Source organism: Eulemur rufifrons, chromosome 14, assembly GCF_041146395.1.
Source record: "Eulemur rufifrons isolate Redbay chromosome 14, OSU_ERuf_1, whole genome shotgun sequence".
NCBI lineage: Eukaryota > Metazoa > Chordata > Mammalia > Primates > Lemuridae > Eulemur > Eulemur rufifrons.
This window is the reverse complement of record NC_090996.1, coordinates 14,566,261-14,586,230: the sequence shown is the minus strand read 5'-3', so window position 1 is coordinate 14,586,230 and position 19,970 is coordinate 14,566,261. Positions and strand designations below refer to the sequence as shown.

Sequence of the window (19,970 nt, the reverse complement as noted above, 5' to 3'; positions counted from 1 at the left end):
TTTTCAGGGTGTAAATAGGAAATGAGACTTGACAATGTATTCATTATCATTAAAATTCTTTTATTCCTGAAAAGACTTACTATTAAAATCACTTATAAAAAAATTCATAAGGAAAACTTTCAGCAGTAGAATGTTGCCCTTAATCTTCTTTCTTCTTTTTCCCAGTTACTTTTAATTTTCTGGCATTGTTTGAATGATAATTACAATTGGCAAAATTCTTTTTTCTATACATAAGCATCTAAATTCTGATTAACTCATGAAATTGCAAAGAAAATACTTATTCCATCCAGCCAAAAAGGCAAAGGTGACAGTGCAGCCACAAAGTGAAACTAGTCGTACTGTAGGTGCGCATGCCCTGCGTTCCTACCGCTGTAGCTGGCTCAAAGAGCATCTTGTTACCCTAGAGATGCACCTATGTAAAAATAAGTAAATACCAGCAGAAACTGAGTGTGACTCTAGAAAAACTAATGGCATTGGTACAGAATCTCTTCTAGTTTCCTCAATTTCTGTATCTCAGATATTCCCAAAGCATATTTTTATAAATAGTAAGAAAAGTTCCTCTGGATGATGTTTCCTTTGTTTTTTTTTTTCAGCTGTCCTGGGCCCTATCTGTTCTCTCCTTATAGAATATCGGCCAGTTCACCGTAATACGGTTAACTTAGAAATGCACTCTTAAAACCACTCTGAAGTTGACCTGCGTGGCAAAAGTATGACAAGTCTGTTCTCTCTGCTGTCCCTTACACGTACAGTAGCTTTGTGAAGTACTACATAAAAGCAGTTTTAAACATAAGAGGTTGTTTGGTTGGTGCCCTTCTACCTCAGGACTGCTGGAGTTTTTGTTGCTGTCAATGTCAGATGCAGATAGCACAGCAACCACTCTCAGTAGTCTGAAGAGAAGGGAATTGAATATAAGAGCTAGATTCTTATAGGGCCATCGGAAGGACTGGAGGGGCAGGCTCTGGACTGAGCATGGGAATGACTCTCTGAGCTAAAGCGTAGGAGCGGGTGCACTCTGGAAGGGAGCAATCTCAAAGTTGTAGCTCCAGCTGCCAGCCCTGGGACCTTATTCCCTCTGCCCAGATCAGAGCAGGAAGCCAGCTCTGCACCTGCTGGTTCCAGGAGAGAGCACTCGGGCGCCAGCATCTCTAGCACATACTCTGCCTCTTTACGCTCGTGAAGTGGCTGTTGCTGCTGACACCACACACCCTCATGTCTGCACTTGTCAGAAGAAACAGCAGAAATGTGGACTCCCCTACTTTTCTCTCTATCACCTGCAGCAACAGTGCATGCAACCGATGTGTGGAACTCCACGAGGGGGTCTAAGAAATGTCGCCTTGAGCCTTCTAGCTTCTGCCAGGCTGATGCTCTACTACAGAGGGGTTATGTGGAGTTGAGCAATCCATTCTGTGATGTCTACCTGCCAGTCTGCGATTGAAGCACAGTTAGCTCTTGCAAAGACATCGTGTTTTATAATGTTTTCTGCATGCCGCACAGTTCTAATGCCCTTATTCCTATACCTTTAGGTCATTTATATGGTGCTCAAACAGTGCTCCCCAAAGGTCCCTCAAAAATCATCACTTGGTGTGGTATCTCCCAGTGCCAGATGAAGTGGAACTCAGGCTTGAATCTCTAGGCAGTGTGGGTCTCCTGCTCACTCCTGGGAATAGGGCCTGGGCTTAGGGTGGGGTTTAGCAAGTGGAATTTAACTGTTTGTTGGGCATCCTCTGTTCCCTGAGTATAGTGTCATTGGTTGGCACAAGTGCCATGGCTAACTAGGTCTTTTCTGAGGGAGCAGAGCTTGACTATACACTAGATAGGATAAAGCTATTCTTCAAGGATTGCTTCTGAATTGATTGACCCTAGGAAAGTCTAGTGACAGAGAAAATTAATTCTACTTCTAGCTGCTTTTACTACTTTAACATGTAAATAAGTGTTCCTAGGTAATCCCTTTTAAAATTAATCATTTTAATACTTGTGTTATTTTGTTATATTGTGTCATTTTTGTGTTAGGTTATTTTGGAAATGTTGGTGAGGTCATTTGTATATACTTTCTGAATTAAAAAAGAAAAGTGGTAATGCATTGAAAAAAATGTATCCTCTAACTTTTGATTAGACATGGAACATTAACTTTACACTTCTATCTCCTCTTCCTCTTGAAACTCCATGAAAATGACAGTAATAGAATAAGAAAGTATAAACTACAAGGGCAAAGGAATTAGAGAGGAGACAACAGTGGGCTATGTATGAGATAGTTCAAAAGACCTTCCAAGGACAGAGATCGGCTGGAACCCCAGGAGCTGATTAGTAGAACAGAGACAATGACAGTCAAAGAGCCTGCAGATCAATTTCCCCTCACATGCTGGCAAGGCTCCAGGACAGGGGCTGTGTTTGGTCGGGTGGGGCAGGCAGGAGTAGAGGGAAGTATATATACAGCGTGGCCACCAACCGGCTCTGCACTCTTTCTCACCACCACCCATCCCTGTTCCGCAGTACCAAGTATTTATTCCATAGAGAAGTTGAACTAGAGAGAGACCTGATGCTCAGGAATACCGGTGGCAGCAGAGGGTGGGGTGAGGGCATCAGAGATGAAGCCTGTATACCAAATGGCAGGACCACCAGCCCATTTTCTGCCTTTCTCCCCCAGATACTAGCAACCAGATGTTTATACCACAGTTTAGAAGCCAGGGGGGTGTCTCTGAAGAAACTGGATGGATTCAGAGAGACTTTCCAACATTTATATCTGAAAGTAGAACTCATGCTAGGTATTCAACAGAGGGATTTAATATATGGCATTGATTTCATGGGTGATGGAAGACCAGAAAGGAGGTAACCTAGAGCAGGAAACAGCTACCATCTCTAGAGCTGGGGGACAGAAAGGAAAAGGCTGTTGCCACTGTGGTAACCCAGCACCTGGGACAATGGCCCTCAGAGCTGGGTTCAGACATCTGAGGAGATGGTGCCACCTGCTGGCTTCTGGAGGCTTCGAGGGACACAGTATCCTGAGAGTGCAGAATAATCTGGAGGCTGCAAGGCAGTTCCTAGGAGTGTTGCTCATAGGAAACCTTGGCCCTGCAGCAGGGGGCAGTGGGAAATAGTCCCCTCTCCCCTCCGCCTGTCCTCCAGTCTCTCTGTGGCCACTCATTGGCAGGCCCTGACAAAGAGCCAGCTTGCAACGGAGTCTGTGAGACTGCAGAAAGCAGGGTATGGAAGGGTGGGTTTGGGGCTGAGAGATCAGAAGTGAATGGCCCACACAGGCAAATACCAGACCAAGTGCTTAAAAAATGTGAAAGTGATTATCTTTTGGGAATGAGGCTTGGGGCTAGGGAGGGTGGGACAGGGGACTGCTTAGTATTTGGAGAGAAGTTAGAGTATGTGGAAATTAGCTTGACAGTGGAAATTACCTTGACAGTGGAAAAAGGAGCTTTGACTCTGTAGCCCCCCCTGCTCGATTTGAATCACAGCTGTACTACTCATTTGCTGTGTCACTTTGGGCAAGTCCCTTAACTTCTCTGTGTCTCAGTTTCCTCATCTATAAAATGGGTCTAATGATAGTGCCTAGCTCTTAGGGTGTTATGAGGGTTGTTTACTGTTTGTAAAGCCCTTAGAACAGTGTCTACCATTATAGTAAACATCATATAAGTACTGGTTAAACAAAAGTACCTGGATTATGGCTTGTGTCCTGAAGGGCTGAGATGTTGGACAAAACCTGAATTTAGGTGAACAGGAGCATAATGTTGCTAGATCAACCTACTTACTAGAACTGCAGCCAGTGAGTAGGAGTTGCAGAAGCAGATTTAACCCTTGGGAACAGTTTTGCCTTTAGATACTGGGGTTCCAGATTTTACAAGGGAACTGAGGCAGAAACAATGTCATATGGACCAGGCCATGGTGGTATGGGCTTGAGGAAAGACTGACTTTGTGGCGGTCCCCAGAGCATTTATCATGAGCCTAAGGTAACACGATGCTCCGGATCCTACTGTGCAGAGGCATGAGGCTGCTAGAGGGACTGCTGCGTGCCTTCCTTCCTCAGTACCCAGTCAAGGCTGAGTGGGGTGGCATTGGTCACTCCCCTGAGTGGGGACGAAAATTGGGGAAGGTGGGGGCTCACAACAGGTGCCCACTCAGCTTCAGGAAGCCTCCAGTTCCCCATCTCTGAAAGGGGAATCAGTTTGTGACATAGAGCCTAATCAAGGGGGGTCAGTCCAGGCTGTGCTCTAGGGATACGATTTGTTTCTGGGTCCTTTGGCCAGATGTGGAGCAAAGTTCCTGGATACCTGGCATTGCTTTGAAACTTGCATGGACCCTAAGCTCGGCCTCTTAGCACTGCCTGGCTCCAGACCATGGTGCCCCGCCCTGCCACCACGCCCTATCCTGGCCAGATCCTGACCTGCAGCTGCCTGTGAGGCTGCGTGTCCTGTGCTCTTCACCACAGACCTGGCTGCAGGTGCCTACGCCTTCCCTCCTCCCCCTTCTCTCCCCTTTCCTTTCTTCAGTCATTTCTAGTGAGCACTGGAGAGTTAATTGTGTCATTTTCCTTACTAAGTCGTGTGTTCTTGAAGGCAGGCACTGTGTCTTACACAGCTTTGTAGTCACTGTTCCTCTGCCCAAGCAGGCCCAGCAAAGAACTGACCCGTGTTATTACAGTTGATGAATAACTCTCACAAATTAGGCCTTTATGCTGTCAATCTCTTCTCTACTTCCCAACGGGTGTCCCTTCGGCACCTGAATATTTCTTTCTTCTCTGCCTCCCATCATCCATTTATTCATCCATCCTCCCCTCCTATGCTCTCACCCGACCATCATTCTCCTTATGAGCTTGTTGACTTAACATCAGGACCACTGATGGCTCCTGCCTGGACTCTGATTCCCTGCAACCTCTTCTAGTGCATGCTGTAGCCCGGTGTTATACTGTAGAAAGCTTAAGGAATACATTTAATTGTGCTTGGGAACAGTGAAATACTAACATTGTGATATTATAACTCAAACCTTTCATATAAAGGGAAGGAAAGGATTCATTTCACAATAATACTGAGAACTGTGTGGGAGATAATGGAAAAAAGGGTCAAAGGATTCCAGAATCCTTCAAATGGGGTGATGGCAAAATTCGTACCATTAAGAAGAATGATGTGCTGTTATGAAAGATATCAGCCCAATTGTCCCTTTAAAAAGTTATATTTTCACGTAAGGGTTATAAATTAAATATTTTGGTCTGTTTCTACAAAAGACAAATAACACATTTCTAAATTTGAGGGCAACCCTCCAATATTAAAAGATCCTGTAAATGATTCATTTAACTTGTTTTAAATCTTCTTTTCCTCTTTGAAAAGACATGATCATTATTAATAGAGTAATCAGCTGAACATAAGATGTATTCCTCACAGACAGAAAAGCTATGTATTTGAAGGTCTTTATGCCCTATAAAGAAAAGGCCTGCCCAGAAACTGACGTGACGAATACTGAATATTTCAGTGCACAATGGTGGTTGCTTTCAGCTTATGAAAGGCTTCCTTGTGCCTTAGATAGTCTTCAGGTTTCTTTCTTAGTGCAGACTTTTAAGTAGACCCTTGAGCCTCTGCCCTTTACAGCTTTTGCATCCTTCTTGTGTTGATTCTATAGCTATTGTCAGCAACTAAGCAATCTTGTTTTTTCTTTAGATTTGGAAAGCTATAAACTGTATCTTTTTAAACCTTCCACTCCTCTGCCACTTACTGAGCTGTTGGAAGCAAGGTTTAAAGCATAAATGAGGTGTCAGCATTCAGAATACTGGATTCTTCAATGGCTGTGCCGTCTGGTTATTCTAGGATCACAGAAAGGGAGTGGGCTTAAGTGGGGGCAAGGAGCAGCATTTTTGCACAATTGAAGTCACCCTGGAAAATGTAGCTGGATCTACCTAAACCTCATTAGGACCTCTTCATGTCAGGGCAGGTGCTTCCTGCCCTGCTCCCTGGGGAGTATGAACATCCTGAAGCCCTCTTGCCCTGAGGGCACCCCAACCCCCATATATGAGAATGGAGTCCTTAGACTTAGCACATGCTGGATTTGTTTTATTTTTAAGAAACATGTTTTCTTTCTTTCTTTCTTATTTTTTTTTTTGCATTCCAGTGATATTTTATTTAGAAAAAGGTAATCATTGATTTTAAGATACTATGCTAATTTTTCTTTCCTTTGAATGTTACACTAATTATACATAAGATAGTACCAGATAATAAAAGTATTTACATACTGAATACAAAATAGATATAAAGTAACTGAAAAATGAATTAGTTATCCATTGATTCATTTTGCTTTCCCACTGTCCATCCTCTGTTTCCTTTTTCTTTGCCTTTTGTAAATCCTTTTCTTTCTTGCTTTCAAGTCGACTTTTGGCTCTGGTTTTACCGGCCATATTTCTGTCGGTTTCTCCTTAGCTGGTATAACAGAAGCATCTGCAATGGGGTCATGTGGAAGAAGAGTCTTTGGCTCTTGCTATCTGAGTTTCTGCACATCTTTCACTTGCTGTTTCTCTTTGTATTTCGCAGCTGTGATGGATTTTATGACACGCCAAGGGGTGTTTGGTGACTGGTAGTGAGGATTTTCATATAAAGTTTGTCCTCCAAAACTTCCCTGGAAAATCTTTATAAGATTTAATACAAAGCAAAATTTTGTTTCTACAAGAGCAGCATCTTCTATTTACTTGAAAGTTCCAAAACTATGTTCTATTATCCAAAATAGTGAAAGTAAGCACATGGTCCCACACATGCTTGGCTTTGGGGATGATACTATGGTGTACTAACAATCTGAACTAACAGCTCTTTTGACAAGGCATATGCAATTATCAAAAGCAAGGTCAAAGGACAAAGGGCCCAGAACCTTTCAAACAGTTTGCAATCATCTCGTGTTTAGCTGGGGTATGAGCATTTTGAGCAAGAAATTTAGCAGATGCTCCATAAGGTAAATTTGAAATCCACACATAGAGATCCTGTTTTTTCTTAGCTTCAAAATAGATGCATTTATTACAGTTTTTCATTTTATAGACCTCACAAATAATCACAAATAATTTATCTTTTATGATGCATTTTAGTATCTGCTTTAGAATAAGGCATCAGCATTCTCAAATCCTGCATTAAATGTCTTATTGTGAAATTTATTTCTGTGGAACAAAAGGTGAAAATCTGTTCCTTATTTTTCCACTTGCCCTTGCAAATAGGGCCTGGAATACAGTCTCAGTCTCTCTCTTCTTCCTCCACCTCTTCTGAGCTGCTTACCTCGTAACCAGGCATTGTTTTTTGCTTCTTTTTGGCTTTTTTGCCTCCAATCCGCTTCCTCTTAGTTGCTGCCATGAAATGTTATCTTTATAAAATTTCTCTAATATGCTCCTTGGATTCATTTTACATTTTATGATTTTACCACCTTCAAAAGTGTGTTATGAAATATTTCAGATACACAAAACAAGTAGAAAGGAGAATGTAAGAATGACTGTATACCCAGCGGTGCCGCTTGAAAGCATAAAACATTACCAGTGTGGTTGAAGGCCCCTTTTTACCTTTCCCATCTCTCAAGACATAGAGATTGACCTGAATTTGATGTTTAACTTTCCCATGTTAGCTTCTACTTCATATTTATTTTATAGTAATTTTAAAAATAGAAGAAAATGAAGTTATATGTAGCAAGGGAATAGCTTTGGGACATGGTATAGTTTGAAAGTTTGTCTCTCCTGAAACTCACACTGAAACTTAATCCCCAATGTGGCAGTATTAAAAGGTGGGGCCTTTAAGAAGTGATTGGTTTATGAGAACTTTGTCCTCCTGAGTGGATTAATGGGCTAACGTGGGATGGGAACTGGTGGCTTTGTAAGAAGAGGATGAAGAGATACCTGAGCTAGTACTCTCAGCTCCCTCGCCACGTGATGCCCTGTGGCCCCTCGGGACTCTACAGAGCCTCCACCAGCAAGAAGGCTTTCACCAGATGTGCCCCCTCAACCTTGGACTTCCCAGACTCCAGAACTGTAAGAAATAAATTGCATTCCTTATAAATTATCATGTTTCAGAAACAGAGAACGTGCTGAGACAGGATGCATCCACGTTCTGCATTTCAGAGGTTGGACATCATCCTCTCTCCTCTATTTGATTGGCTCTAAAGACGTCTGTCTGTTTTAGATCCTCTGTCTCTTGCTCTACATGAATTCTTGGACACTAAACTTGGCCTTTAGGAAAAGATTAATGGAGTTATTGTAAAAAAAAAAAATGATAGCTATTGTTATTGTTGCTCTTACAATATTAAGTGCAAACTCTATGTCAGGCACTCAGCTAGAAACTTTGCAAGTGTTACCTCCTTTACTTCTTACAGCAGTCCTGTGAGCATCATTATTCCTTTTCTCAGATGAAGTGACAGAGCCTTAGGGAGGTCAAGTAGCTCGTCCAAGGTTAGTGCCACAACTAAGTAGCTACAAAATCTTTTAACTGCATCAAAACATCCTGGCATAGTAGATGACATTTATTAGTGGGGACTCAAATATCTACATCCTTCATTATACTTGGTTGGGAAAATGTTCTGTGGCTGTGATTTTTTTTCCTTGATAGGTTTGTTGGATAGGATGTCATGTAAATTAATGTCACCAGGCATGCCAGGCCAAATGAGGCTCAGCCTTCAGTAGACCCTGACACCTCCTATAGTGTTGCTGGAAGGGGCCTGACTCAAGCCTTATAAATTATTTTGTGACTTTATTATATAAGGGGAAACAAAGGTCCAGAAACAAATATAAAGTATCCTGAACTCCTTCAGAAATGGGACCTGAGAGTAGTCTTGATAACTTTAAAGAACGAAGCAGGGAGGATTGGCTGCACTCATGGAAATTTTTCTTGTATTTCTCACTGTATCTGGTTGTTAAATGTATGTCTTCCAGCTGGTGTTCTCATCCTTCTCTTACTTATCATGAAAAGTTAAATTACATTAAATTGAAAAGTGACACTGATGTATTATAACCCATCACAGTAGATTGAGAACTGAGACTTAACTTAAAATGTGCCCTTTCTAAAGTATCATCTCTAGAAAGTATTTGGCGTTTCCCCCATATTATATAGTTATATAATAAAGTCACAGGAATGGGTTTGTACCCATTTGTATTCTTCCTTGAGTCCAGTAGTAAAATTTGTGAAATTGACTGATTATACTCAGAATAATATCAGTGAGGGCAATAAATCTAAACTTTAGCTCTCATAAAAAGTGTTTCTGGGAAGGTAATGATTCATGATCAGATGCACACACAGACATCACAAGACTACTAAGAAATAGATTCATAACCTTTGGCTTTAAAAAATCATAGACTTTTTTTTTTTTTTTTTTTAGCTCAAACACCCTGCTGTGGAGTTCAACAATTTTGTAAAGTCTTTCTCTTTTTTTGGCTCTCTTGGTTTGCTTAAAAGGAAGAAAAAATGATTAAAGTGATAGAAAACACTTCTATAAAATGAAAGGGAAATTTGAGTTTGTGTAGGTTAACAAACTTTGTGCACATGTGGGTTTGATGACAAAAATGGTTTTCATTATTTTTTTTTATTAATACTGAGCATTTTTCAAATCGGTAACATTCATTTTTAATTTTTAAATGAGTTTTCTGTTCATTTTACACATTTTTGCTAGTTTGTTTTTTGGTGTTCTTGTTTTTCAAGTACATTGAAGTTATAAATGTTATGGAGTCAAGTTTATTAATGTCTTCATTATTTATTACATAGTTTTTACATTTAGAAAATAAGTTCACATTTAGTGATTAGATATATACTTACCTAAATTTTATTTTGGTGTTATAGTGTTTAATGCTTACTATTTAATTTCTATAACATATATTCACACATGTTATAATCTTAAATATGCATAAATGTGATCAGATGCATCTTTTTTAAAAGTTCGTAGTTTTTACCTTTTCTTGTTGCCTCCTTTTCTCTCTTTCCCTCTGATATATATAAACAAACTAATAGGTATCTTTTCTTATTTTTTTGTATAGTCATGTAGTCCCCTATAGACATGGGCACGCACACACACACACAGTTTTTATTGCCAGTGTTTTAAAAAATTGGGACATATTTTATGTGCTTTACTGTGTCTTTTCATACTCAACAATACCTACAAAAATCACTGACCCCCATTTATATAGCTCTAATTCATTCTTTTAAATGGTTTTGTAATAGCCCATGATTACTTAGTATGCCTAAATTATAGTCTTTTTTCATAAATTCTTTTCCATTGGCAAATTCCCTCGGAATTTTATATTGCTGTATGACATGAGGTAAGGATCTAATTTTTTTAAATGACTAGCTAATATTTCCTCTGTTTTTGAAATATCTATTCCTGTCCTATTGATTTATAGTTCTTTCTTTACTATGTATTAGTCACACATATCTATGATGGTCTGTATAGGGTCTCTCTCTTCTATATAGATGTCAATTTTTTGTTGTTGATTTTGTTTAATATCATTTTAAATCTCTTTTTATGTTGAAATAATTTTAGGTTTATAAAAGAGTTGCAAGAGAGTTCTGACATTTCCTCCACCCAAATTTCCTTAATGTTACCATCTTGGGCAATCATAGTACATTTATCAAAACTAAGAAGTTTGCATTGGTACAACACTATCACCTAAACAAGAGACTTTATTCTGATTTTCCCAGATTTTCTCTTAATGCCGTTTTACTGTTCCAGGATTCATTCCATGATGCCGCATTGCATTTAGTCATGTCTCCTTAGACACCTCCAATCTGACAGTTTCTTGGTCTTCCCTTGTCTTGTGACCTTGACACTCCTGAAGAGCACTGCTCAGTTATTTTTAAAAATATCCCTCAATTTGGGCTTGTCTGATGTTTTTTCGTGATTAGGCTAGGGTTATGGATTTGGGGGAACAATCTCCCAGGGGTGGACCTCTCATCATATCAGGGACATATGACATCAACATGGCTTATTACTGGTGGTGTTAGTATGATCATTTGGTTAAGGTGTGTCAGCCAGCTTTCTCCACTGTAAAATTAGTGTTGTCTCTCTCTGTTCTATGAGAAGTGAGTCATTTAGCCCAGCCCACATGCAGGGGGAGAATAGTTAAGCTCCACTCACTAGAGGGAGGAGTAGCAAAGAATTTGTGGACATATATTAAAACAACCCAAAAATTAACATCTTGGGTAGATACTTTGAGGCTATGCAAATATTCTGTAAGTTTTGCCTACTAATTTCAGCATTCATCAGTGGATCTTGCCTACTAACTATTTCTGTGGAATTCTGATCATTTTTCTGTTTCCCTCATTCTTCCACATTTGCTAATTCCAATTTTTCTATAAGGAAAATTTGTCTCTTCTCCTCCAGTTATTTATTATTCAATCATTATTTATAATAGTATGGATTTAATGTCATTTGATAACCAGTAGGGTAAGTCCCTCATGTTTATCCACCTTCTAAAAACTATTTTGGGGCTTTTATTACTTTTTTGATTCTTCTTATAAACATCAAAATATTTATTTTCCATTTTCAGAAAGTTCAATTGGTATGTACTTCAGAATTTTGTTAAATGTTGCAACTAAACCTCGGAAGAAATGATATATTTATGATCCAGTAATTCTCCTATCTAAAAGTGTGGTATGCCTCTCTAATTTTCCAGTTATTCACTTGAGACTCCTTCTGCCTTCTCCATGCTAAAGGCACATGAATATGTTAGATACTCTTTATTCTAAAATTGAAAGAGGTGGGCCCATAACTTCTCTCTACCCTTGCTTGAGTTTACATGTTCTTTACTTGGAACTATGTGCTTCGGGTATGTACTTCTAAATTTACTGACTAAATTACTATAATATGACTTGGTTCATGTTTTTTTTCTGATTTATTCTACATGTTTCTTTCTTCCTCTTTTAGGTGAAGTTTTGATTTCTTATCATCATGAAATGGAACAATATACCTTTCCCAGAACTATGTAACCCATTTAGGTTACTATATGAGATTTATTATAACCTTCAAGTATGTTTGATAAAAACAAGATTTTTGTATTGGTTAGATTACAGTAGGGGCGTGATTTCCTAACTTTCCATTGCACAGGCTTCAATGTGGCAGGCTTTCTCCTCTATATCCTGGCATGCTGTATTAGAAAGCTTTTAGCCTGTCTAATCTGATAAGGAAATGTCTTAATAGTAATTCCATTTTCTTATATTTTTAAAAATTCTTTGTTCTAGCAGTTCTTAGCCAGTGTGGTACTTGAGTATTGACATATATGTATCTTTATTCCCATTATTCATCTGTGAAAATTTCTAGCCATATTGATGTGCTCTCAGCTACACTAGTACTATCTTTTTTTTTTTTTTTAAAGCTAAGTACTATTTTCTTTGCCATCACATACCAAATGATTCATAAACTAAGACGATATTTAGGGGTTTTTATCAGAATCACTCCTACATATACACACACCTTATCCCTGAATCAAAAGAGAAAAGTCCTCTGTACCTTTTGAGATGCCTTATTGACCTGTGGTGTGTTGGAAGCCTAGGTATACCACTAAGCTGTTCCAGTTTGTTCTTGGCCTAGCAGACTTGTCACAATTCTTGGCTTTGGTTGAGGTGACTCCCTTTATCTTTCTTTTTATAATGACCCCTTTTCCCCTTCCACCCTAAAAGAAATAGCCCAAACTCAGATATTTGCCCAATGAAAGGTACTTTTTAGCAAATTTCTCGTATTTTCATAATACATTCCAAAGCACAGTTAAACTAGAAAGACTAAGCTGATGGTTTTTGAACAAAGGAAGACATAGATACAGATGATAAAATAAGATACATTATTATTTCATTTATGAGATTTATGTAATTAGCTATTTCATGTAACTATTTTTTTTAAATAGCTGAAAGTAATATTTTATCAACATAACCTTTTTTCCCCTCCTTGTGGTAGCTTTAATGAAAACTTTTCTAATATGTCTCCACTTTTCTTTGAAGCATAGTACATATAATTTATTCTCTTTTCAATGTCACTGCAAGGTTGTAATTAAAAGCATAAATTCTTGTTTCATGACTCTTTAGAGCCTACTGAATGTTTAATTCTTTTTTAAAAAATTCATTAACTGGCCTCAACTATGCATTTTGAGTTCTTATGGCTACATTTATATAATTTATTTATTTAAATTGTAGATTGCCAATGTGCTCTCTCTACATCCCCCCTCCTTAGCCCTAAGGACCATCAAGCTTGACCAGAGCAGGAAGGTGGGGCTGGGTGTGATAGGTTACTGATGCTTCTCATTGATAAGGACTCCTGAGCAAGGTCTGGCAGGTTCCAGATGACATGGCTGCTCCAAGCTCCTATCTTCTCCATCTCTTTGGTTCTCTCTACTCTTCCCTCCTAGGTCTCCTTTGACATCCTGTAACACATCAAACCTGTCCCATTTCAGGGCTTTTGCACTTGGAGCTCTCTGGATCCTCCAATCTCGATCTTACTGTGGTTCACCTTGTTTTGTTATTCAATTCTCAAACTACAACATTTGTCTACCCTGAAGATGCCAATCAGAACTCTCTGTTAACCAGCTGGTGAGTCCTAGGAGGATAAAACAGCTTGTTGGTTCTAATTTTTAAGTTATTCTCTCCTCATAGAATGAGTTGTGGGTGTTCCTTCTTTTTATTTTCTCTAGCAGAGTTTTTCTTTTCTTTTAGTTTTTTATTTCAAAATAATTATAACTGTATCTAACAAGATATACTGTTAGACTCTTAAAAAAATAAAAAAAAATAAAATATAAAAATAAAAAAAATAAAAAAAAATATAAAAAAAATACAAAATAATTATACATTCACAGATAGTTATAAAAGTTGTTCAGAGAGTTCCAATGTACCTTTCACCCAATGGTTATATTTTACGTATGGTATCATATCAAAAGCAGGAGATTGGCTGGGCATGGTGGCTCATGCCTGTAATCCTAGCACTCTGGGAGGCCAAGGCAGGAGGATAGCTTGAGGTCAGGCGTTTGAGACCAGCCTGAGCAAGACCAAGACCCCATCTCTACTAAAAATAGAAAGAAATTATCTGGACAACTACAAATATATAGAAAAAATTAGCCGGGCATGGTGGTGCATGCCTGTAGTCCCAGCTACTCAGGAGGCTGAGGCAGAAGGACTGCTTGAGCTCAGGAGTTTGAGGTTGCTGTGAGCTCGGCTGATGCCATAGCACTCTAGCCTGGGCAACAGAGCAAGACTCTGTGTCCAAAAAAAAAAAAAAATCCCGGGAGATTGACACTGATACCGTGTGTGTGTGTGTGTGTGTGTGTGTGTGTGTGTGTTGTTCTATTTGTATAGCCACTGCTACAATCAAGACACAGAACTGTCCTATCACCACAAATATCTCCCTTGTGCTAGCCTGGTGTGCCTGCCTCCCTCCCCTGCAGCATCCCAACCTAGCAACCACTAATCTGTTTTTCATCTCTACAGTTTTATCATTTTGAGAATGTTATGCAAGTGGAATCATACATTATGTGACCTTTTGAGTTTGGTTGTTTTTCACTCAACCTAATACCCTTGAGATCCACCCAAGTTGCATGTATCAATTCGTTTGTTCCTTTTTATTGCTGTACAGTTTTCTGCAGTGTAGGGGTAGCACAGTTTAACTCTTCACCTATTGAGGAACATTTTTTCCCCCAGGTTTTGATTATTACAAATAAAGCTGCTATGAACATTTCTGTACAGGTTTTTGTGTAGATGTGAATTTTTATTTCCCTGAGATAAATGTCCAGGAGTACAATTGCCGGGTAGAATGTAGAATGATAACTGTATGTTTAGCTTTTAAAAAAACTAACAATTTTTTTTCCATAGTGGATGTACCATTTACATTTTTTCCAGCAATGTAGGAGAGATTCAGTTTCTCTGCATTACTATTTTTTATTCTAGCTGTTTTAATAAGTGTGAAGTGAATACTTACTGGGGTCTTAATTTGCATTTCCCTAATGGCTCATAATGTTGAACATCTTTTTGTGTGCTTATTTGCCATCCACATATTCTCTGTGGTGAAATCCTTCTTCTTGTTCTTTGTCCATTTTCTTTTTTTTTTTTTTATTTTAGCATATCATGGGGGTACAAAAGTTTAGGTTATGTATATTGCCCTTGCCCTCCCCTTCCCCCCCGAATCAGAGCTTCAGGCGTGTCCATCCCCTAGACAGTGAGCATCGCACTCATTATGTATTTTTTAATTGTTGACTTTTAAGAGTTCTTTATATATTCTAGATATGTATCCTTTATCAGATTTGTGTTTTGCACATATTTACTTCCAGTCTGTAACTTGTCTTTGCCTCTGAATTGGGTCTCGTACAGAATAAAAATGTTTAATTTTGTGAAGTCCAATCTACCAATTGTTTTTATTTATAAATTGTGCTTTTGGTTTCATGTCTAAGAACTCTGTACCAAGCTGTAGGTCCCAAAGATTTTCTCCCATATTTACTTCTAAAAATCTTGCAGTTTTACATTTTACATATATATCTATGGTCTATTATGAGTTAATTTTTATATAAGGTATATAGGGGTTAGGCTGAGGTTAATTTCTTTTTCCCTATGACTCTCCAATTGCTTTGAGTACTGTTTGTTGAAAAGGCTCTCCTTCCTCCACTGACTTGCTTTTGCACCTTTGTAAAAAGTCAGTTGGCTCTACTGTTTGGGATCTATTTCTGAGTTCTCTACTTTGTCCTATTGACCTATCTGTCTATTCCTTTGCCAATATAACACTGTCTTTATTAGTGTAGCTACATAGTAAGTCTGAACATCTGGTAGACTTATTTCTCCCACTTTATGCTTTTTTTCAAACTTGTTTTAGCTATTCTAATTCCTTTACCTTTAGATATTAATTTTAGAATACTTTTTCATATATCTATAAAAAATCTTGCTGAGATTTTTATAGGAATCACATTAAACATATTATAGACCTGTTTGGAATAAAGCTAATATCCTCCCTTTATTGAGTTTTCCAATCCATGAACTTGGTGTGTCTCTCCGTTTATTAGAACATTGATTTCTTTCTTTAGTATTTTTGTAGTTTTCCACATACAAGTCCTGAACATATTTACTGGATTTTCACCCAAGTATTTCTGTTGAGTGTGTAAATGATATTTTAAATTTTGTTTTACATGCGTTCATTGATATTACATAGAAATACAATTGGAGGTGGAGAGATTGGAGAAATGTTGGTGAAAAGGTGCAAAATTTTAGTTAGAAGGAGTAAGTTTAAGAAATGTATTATCTGTCATGGTGACTATAGTTAGTAACTATATTGTATACTTGAAAATTACTAAAAGAATAGATTGTAAGTGTTCACACCACAAGAAAGTATGTGAGATATTGCGTATGTTAATTAGCTTGATTTAACCATTTCACTGTGTGTGTGTGTATATATATATAATAGGTTATTAAATATGAAATGTCTAATTTCCTTAAGTACTAAGTTTGACAGCTAATCTCTCTGACATTTCACTTTGACACTGCTTGTTTTATTTTTATTGTGAAAGCATGTCCTCAGTCTTCAAAAGCACGTTTTGGCCTGTGACTATCTTTCAAAATTTTTTGTAGAGCAGTTTTTGTGAAACCATGGGTAAGTCAAAAATTGACGTTATTTTCAAATATGAGTTCCATGGTGGAACCAATGCATCAGAGCTCAAAATATCGACAAAGTGTTTGGGAAGGATGTGACTAATAAACACACAGTATATCGATGGTTGGGAAGTTCTTTTCTGGTGCTTTTAATCTTGAAAATGAGCCACATGGGCAACCTGAGACCAAGGTGGATAATGATTAGCTGAAAAGTGTAGTGGAAATGAATCCATCTCAACCTATGCATGAATTAGCAGCAAGGTTTGATGCTATTGTTCCAACAATATTGGACCATTTGAAACAAAATGGGTAGGGTAAAGAAGCTGGATAGATGGGTACCGCATCAGTTAAATGAGTGTCAGAAGAGAAATCCTCTGGAAGCTTGTCTGTCTTTGCTGTTATGACATAAAGGTGAACCACTTCTACACCGTATTATTACATGTGATGAAAAATGGATTCTTTTTGACAATCCCAGGTGCTTGGCACAATGGTTGGATAAGGATGAAGTGCTGAAACACAGTCCAAAACCAAATATTCACCAAAAAAAGCTAATGGTCTGTGTCTGGTGGTTCAGCCCTGGTATTATCCATTACAGCTTCATGAAACTTAGTTAATCGATTACAGCGGATGTCTACTGCACCCAGTTGGACCAAATAATGAGGATGCTTGTGATTAAACAGCCAAGACTGGTTAATAGAGATAGGCCAATCCTCTTGCAAGACAACACTTGACCACATATCACACAAACAATGCTGCTCAAACTATAGAAGCTGGACTTGCAGACTCTCTGTTATCCACCTTATTCACCAGACCTTGCACCAACTGACTACCACTTCTTCCAGGCTTTGGACCACTTCTTGCAAGGAAAAATATTAAATTCTCAACGAGCTGTGGAAAATGCCTTTCATGATTGCATTGCCACTTGCTCTCCAGGCTTCTTTGCTCCTGGTGTAAGCAAGCTACTGTTAAGATGGCAACACTGTGTCAATAGTTTAGGTGCATACTTTGATTAATTGTACTGCTTCTTGTTTGAGATGTAGTAAACTACATTTTTGATTCAAAATCAGACATTTCATATTTAATTACCTAATATATTTCAAAACATCATGTTGCACACCATAAATGTATACAATTTTTATTTGTCAATTAAAAATAAATTTTTGCTGTTTTAAGCTACTGGAAATAAGAAATACAGATTGTCGTATAGTTAGCTTGTATCCTGAAACCTTTGCTGAACTTACTTATTAGTTATGTGAATTGTTGTTGTTACCATTGTTGCTTTGTAGATTTCTTGGTATTTTCTATGTAGACTATGTCATCTGCAAATACAGTTTTACTCTTCCCTTCTGATTTGTATGCCTTCATACCGATGCTCACATTTTCCCCTTTTTGTGTAGAGTCTCTTTAGATTGATTCCTGAGTCCTTTTGACATAACCTAGTCTTTGCTTTCTCACTATGTAATTTGAGATGTTCCAGGCTCATCTTGTACATCCCCTGCCCTAGACCCATAATTAACCATTTCTACAAAAATCACTGATTCCTTTTTGTGGGAGATGGCATTTAGAGACCATACCCTGGGCTTTAGGGATTGAAGACAGCACTTTGAACCACTGTGATAGCAGTTCCTCTCTATGGGTACTGTGGACTATAGACTGATCATCCCCTTGAAACTCTGTTATCTATCAGTAAATTCCTGAGTAAGTGCTTGATAATTGTTGGTCAGATGAGTAAATCAATGAAAGAACAAATGAATGAAGTGCATCTTGTGCTAGTCTCTGCTTGGTGGCAAAGGAGAAAAAAAAAAAAATCATCCAGTCTATCCAAAAAAGAAATATTGTCGAAGCAATTCAGATCACTACCAGTCTTTCAGAGAATTACAAATTAATGACAAACCACAAAACATCTCTTTAAATCCCCAATCACCTCTTTGCAGCTAGCCTGGCTTCTCCTCCCCTCTCCCTTCCTTTCATGAGCTATTCTCATTTCCATGTTTCTCTCCTCAGCATGAATTTTCAAGGCTCTCCATCTCTGCTTCTCTGCTCCTACCACAAACTGCATGATAAGGCCCTAAAGTGAAAGACAAGGAAAGATTACAAGTGCTTATAATTGGAAATCTTCCCTTTTATTCTCATCATAAATAAATGAATGGATGCCAACATTCTATCAGAGGAAGCTCTGAGTCAGTCTTGCCATAAATTTGAATGTGTCTGTGTGATAACGAGAAGCATGTTGTTGAATATTTCACAGGGCCAGGCTCTATGCTCCTCTCATGTACATACTTTAAGCTTATTTTGTTTTAATACACATGACAACGCTATGAGCCAGATAGGTTCCTCTCATTTCAGAGATGAAGAAACTGAAACAGAGAGAACTAAAATTTTTCAGGGAGTGTATTTAGGATTCAATTGCTACTGTAACAAATTGCCATAAACTTAGTGACTTAAAACAACACAACCCAAATTTGTAATCTTACAGTTCTGGAGGTTGGAAATTTGGAATAGGTTTTGTTGAACTAAAATCAAGGTGTCGGCAGGACTAAGTTCCTCTGAAGGTTGTAGGGAAGAATTCATTACCTTTTCGTTTCTTGCTTCTAAAGCCCACCGAGTGCCCTGCTGTGGGTCCTTCCTTCACCTTCAAAGCCAGCAGCAGAACATCTTCAGATCTGTCTCTGGCTCTGGTTCTGTGACTCCTTTTTCACTTTTAGGACCCTTGTGATTACATGGACCCACCCAGATAATCCAAGATGATTTCCCCATCTTAAGATCTTAATCATATCTACAAAGTCCCTTTGCCGTTGAGATAGCATGTTTATAGGTTCCAGGGGTTAGGACATGGATGTCTTTGGGGACCATTATTCTGCCAACCAAGAGAAGGTTCATGTAGCCCAAATAGGTGGCTAAGAGTTGGGTTCCACAACTCTATGATGTTCTTTCTCTGCCTTCTCCACCCAGCAAAGGTTGTTGTCTTTCAGGGAATCACAGAGGTCATTACCTTTATGTAACTCTGGCAAAGAGTTGGCTGTGGCCTTTTATTCTGTTCAAAACTTAGTGCCTGGTTCATTTTAATCATTTTGGGCCAGGGTACCTAGTTAAATACTGGTTGTGGCAAACCTATAATAAAATGCCTGTTAAAAAATGTGGCTAAGGACCAAGAATAAATACATCACAGCTTAATGAACAATGTTGCTGTTCTCTGAGAAGATAAATGGAGGCGATGACATTTTATGTTATTGTGTTATGTTTGTCATGGAAATGAACCTCATGGTCATTAACAATGGCCAGTAGTGGAGACAATTGGGAAAGTAGCTGCTACCCTTTTTTATGTTTTTATCCATTTTTTCCTATTTTTATTTTTGTGTGGAGTGTCTAGGAACTGAGTGATATTACCTAAATTTGCCTACTGCTTGTATCTCACATGTGTAC

The 19,970-nt window shown here is 38.4% G+C and overlaps 1 protein-coding gene and 1 pseudogene across 1 annotated transcript in view; one reads left to right on the top strand and one right to left on the bottom strand.

Annotated features, from left to right (window-relative positions):
* Nucleotides 1-19,970, top strand: part of SDK1 (sidekick cell adhesion molecule 1) — an 860,282-nt gene that overhangs the window by 453,660 nt on the left and 386,652 nt on the right. The gene's annotated exons all lie outside the window — the stretch shown is intronic.
* On the bottom strand, nucleotides 6,277-7,319 carry LOC138394583 (ribosome biogenesis protein BRX1 homolog pseudogene; annotated as a pseudogene).